The 4,099-nt window shown below is 46.2% G+C and overlaps 1 non-coding gene across 1 annotated transcript; it reads left to right on the top strand.

Moving 5' to 3' along the window:
- The first annotated feature begins 265 nt into the window (after nucleotides 1-265).
- Nucleotides 266-339, top strand: trnai-aau (transfer RNA isoleucine (anticodon AAU)). The gene has a single exon. It is a non-coding gene; the product is annotated as a tRNA-Ile (tRNA).
- Nucleotides 340-4,099: the final 3,760 nt, after the last annotated feature.

Below are 4,099 nucleotides of genomic sequence, written 5' to 3'. Positions count from 1 at the left end.
TCTCGCGGTGGACGTATACATCCTCTCAGAATGGCCGAGTGGTCTAATTTGCCAGACTTAAGGTGTTGTTCCCTTGAAGAATGTAGAAGGGTTTTCTGGTCTCCTGATGGAGGCGTGGGTTCAAATCCCACTCCTGACAGATTGATTTATAGCATCACCAATGCTAGGAATTGCAAAAGTGTTCTTTTCACACTTGTGTGTAATGCATTTTGCAGCCAAATTACATAAACATGAGGAAATGCATGGCAGAGAGACTCCTTTTGATGGCCGGTTAGCTCAGTTGGTTAGAGCGTGGTGCTAATAACGCCAAGGTCTTGGGTTCGATCCCCACATCGGCCAAGACTGATCGTAGGTGCTCATCCGTCTAGTTCGAGTCCTGTTTTTTGAATGTTTGACATGAAACTCCCTGAAGGCAAGCGTAGTAGTGCACTTAAGCAGTGGTAGGATCCACAAGACTTCATCAAGCCGTGTCAAAGTCGGCCATCTACATGCACACGGGAAAATGTCCTTTCGCCGCTTTGCTTTTCTCAGAACACTTCATTTGCATTCTGTCCTCTGATAGTTTCAACTCGTGGGCTCCTGCCAATTCCTTATTACACAGACTTGGAGAGGGAAGCAATGCCAGTGGCTTCAAGAATCAACGCAAGTTTCATGAATGGCACATCTAAGCCATGGTGCCAACCAGACATTGAGCTGTTGGTCACCTCGACTCGGTTGCATAAGTGTTGAAAGTCACGGATTCCCGCAATTCTGTGGCCGCATTCTCAAGGCTATCTTCTATAATACACCTCTCAAAAAAATAAGGGAACAAGTAATCATCACAGCATAATACCAAGTCAGTTACAGTTCAGGCATATTAATCTGTACAGTTAGGAAGCCTAAGCGGTTGTGAATCACTGTCTCTTGTTTTGGTGCAAATGAAAGTGACAGCAGGTGCACCGGAGATAGGCAACAGCAAGACAACCCCAAAAAGGGAATGGTTTTGCAGGTGGTGGCCACAGACGATTGCTCTCTCCTTATCCTTCCTGACTGATTCTTCTCTAGTTTTGCCTTTTGCTAGTGTCCTTGTCACTACTGGAATTATGAGGTGCTCCCTGCAGCCCATTCAGGTTGCACAGGTAGTCCAGCTCCTCCAGTATGGCACATTCATCCGTGCTATCAGAAGAACCAGAAGGACCAGTATCTGCTTTTTTGTGCGAGGAGGAACAGGAGGAGCATTGCCTGAGCCCTCCAAAATGACCTCCAGCGGTCTACTGGTGTGCATGTTTCTGACTAAACTGTCAGAAACAGACTCTATGAGGGTGGCACGAGGGCCCGTCATCCTCCAGTGGGACCTGTGCTCACAGCCCAGCACCGTGCAGCTCGATTGGTATTCGTGAAAGAGTGTGGAGGCACCGTGGTGAACGTTATTCTGTCTGCAACATCATCCAGCATGATCGGTTTGGCTGCTGGTTTGGAGAGAAACACAAAGTGCCCTCTGTGTATTCACTATGCAACCATCAACAACTCTGACCTGGTCATATATATGTCCCAGGGCATCATCCTGTGTCTGGTCCATAGCGAAATCGGAAACCCGGTTGAAGGCGGGATCCAGTGTCGGGCCTTCCACTGGAAGAAGGAGAGAGGAGGTGAGTCCCAGAACTCGTTCCTTCCCCTGGGTCCAACAGGGTACTGTTGGCTGCTACACGACTGGAGTCAGAGGGAAGGCTGTCCCTGCCCCTCTCATCACCTGCAGTCACTAATGGTGATCGGTCCCCAGAGACATGTCCCAATTGTGCCCCAGCCAAATCAGACAATGAGAGCCTAGGATCTTTAATATTGGACAGAAATTCAGAGCCTCTGGGTCGTCCTCCGGTCCCATCTTTGGAATCTGCAGACCTGCCCAAGCCGGGTTTGCTGCGGTAAACAGCAGGGTTAGGTGCAGGAGCTGGTACTTGAAGTTGCTGGACAAGCGTCTCGAGAGTTTGTTGTTTTTGAGCCTGCAGCTTCACCACTGGGGCCAACAACTGTTCCACTGGAGACGCCTCCATAGCTGTCCTTCCGGGTACAGAGTTCAGGGTAAGTATGTCACAAAGCTTCCCCACATTGGCCACCAAATGTAAATGCCGGACACAATAAACGGAGAGAGTCTCGGGTTCCGGCGGTGTCCGAGCTTTATTGGGGTTCACAATAGTCCAACAGAAAAAAACACAAAAAGGGGAAAACAAGGCAAAACCAGCACACAAAACATCCACACAAACAGGGTGCTCCGGGCAGTCACAATAAAGTCTCCCTCGGGGAAGGAGAGGGATTAAATAGATGAAGCACACCTGCCAATGACGTCACAGTCGCCTCAGTGATCATTGCCTGCAGCCGTGAGCTCACAAGCTGTCTGCGAAGCAGCGGACAACACGGCTGCAACACATGAGCACCTAATTAGTGTGCGTCAGCAGCAGCCATGCCGTGACAGACAGCGTCCTGCCAAAATCACAATAAGATGTATAAAAGTACAGAAAAACAAAATGTAATAAACTAAAAATGATCTTTAATACATAGAACTAAAGAAAATAGGTTTAGTGTTTACAGATTCCTTTTTGGAAATACAATGACATGCATTACAAATGAGTATTTACATTTTATTTACAGCTGGTGCTCATGTGTCACTGTGCCCCTCAGGCTGTGGCAGGCGGTGACATATTGGGCAGCCAGGGAGGCTGTGTGTCCCTCCTCCAGGAGGACTGACCATTTTTATTTTTTCTCAGTTTTGTCAAAGGTAGGGTGGCATTCATTATTTTGTTAAGGAATGTGTCCCTTATTTTGGGCATATTTATTGCATTGCAGGAGGAAGTGCAACTCTCTCTCTCTGTCTCTTTCTCTCTCTGTGTGCGTCCGTCTGTCACTGGAGGCGTTTGTCGTCCCCGTCCAGTGACACCCTCTTAACTCCCCCGGCCCCCTGGAGCGTGACCTACAGCCGAAGGGAGCGCCTGAGGGCTGGTTGGAAGCATCTTGGACTCGGGTTCCTCTTCATCACCAGAAGGGGGAGCCGGAGTAGATTCCTGCAGAGATTGACACTTGTTTTTTTGTTTCAGCAGAAACAGTGCGGAGGCGACCCAAATCCTGCTGGGGGGAGGTGTTTAAAAAAAAAAGTTTTATCTTCTTCATAATGACATTATCCTTCAAGAAAAGACAAAGGGCATCAGATGATCAATACGTTAATACATCTCTTATAATCTCTCTTTAAAATACCAACTATTACAATGTTAACCATACATAAACAAAACAACCTATGCTTTTGTTTTTAATGTTGCTAGATCTCACAGTGATAAAATAAGGAAGATATGGTTTAACCAAAAAAGTTGATGAAACATTTCTTGGCAGAGCGCAAACAGAGGACATGTAAATAGGCTGACATTAAATTAAAGATAAGATTCTAAATAAGCTATCTTTTCTCTTCAGTCATGATGAGGAAAAATTGATAACTTGAATAATTTCATTCAGAATGACAAAGTTGCTCAATGTAAGCGCATTTTTCAGAGTAACGTTAGCACAGCTTCCTACAAATTGTCTGATAGATAAGATTAAAAAAGAAATCAGCTATCGGCTATGTTACAAATGAGAATTATACTATTAATATTGTACATTTATGATCATTATGTTTGTAGTTTGGATATGTCGATAATATATTTGACAGTAAATGGGTTTTATACGGTGTGTCCAAAAAAACTAAACAAAAACCCATCCCAATTTGCGTTACGTGATCGGGACCACTCCGTGGACCACAGTGCCGAGGTCCGGACCACTCAGTCGCTGTGGTCCAGACCTTGGACCAAAAAATGTTACAACCCCTACTGCTCCGCTGTGTCAGTTGTTTCTGTAACTGAATCACAAAACTGGGTTTTGATGTGCTCCCCACGTGCGTGTTTACAACGTCACTGAAGAAAAAAAACATCGAATCTGGAACACTGACGAGAATTGGAAGAAGCCGTGGCTGTGGCTAACTGTGTCTGTGAGTAGTATAGATGGCAGCATCACTTATTTTGACAGCCGGAAATCCCGCCCTCCCTATGTACCTTTGAACTGGAACTCCTCTCTCCTTCCCAGCACCCCCCTGGGTTACTCT

Source organism: Amia ocellicauda, chromosome 12 (assembly GCF_036373705.1).
Source record: "Amia ocellicauda isolate fAmiCal2 chromosome 12, fAmiCal2.hap1, whole genome shotgun sequence".
Taxonomy (NCBI): domain Eukaryota; kingdom Metazoa; phylum Chordata; class Actinopteri; order Amiiformes; family Amiidae; genus Amia; species Amia ocellicauda.
The sequence above is the reverse complement of the archived record's forward strand: the minus strand, read 5'-3'. Positions and strand labels throughout refer to the sequence as shown.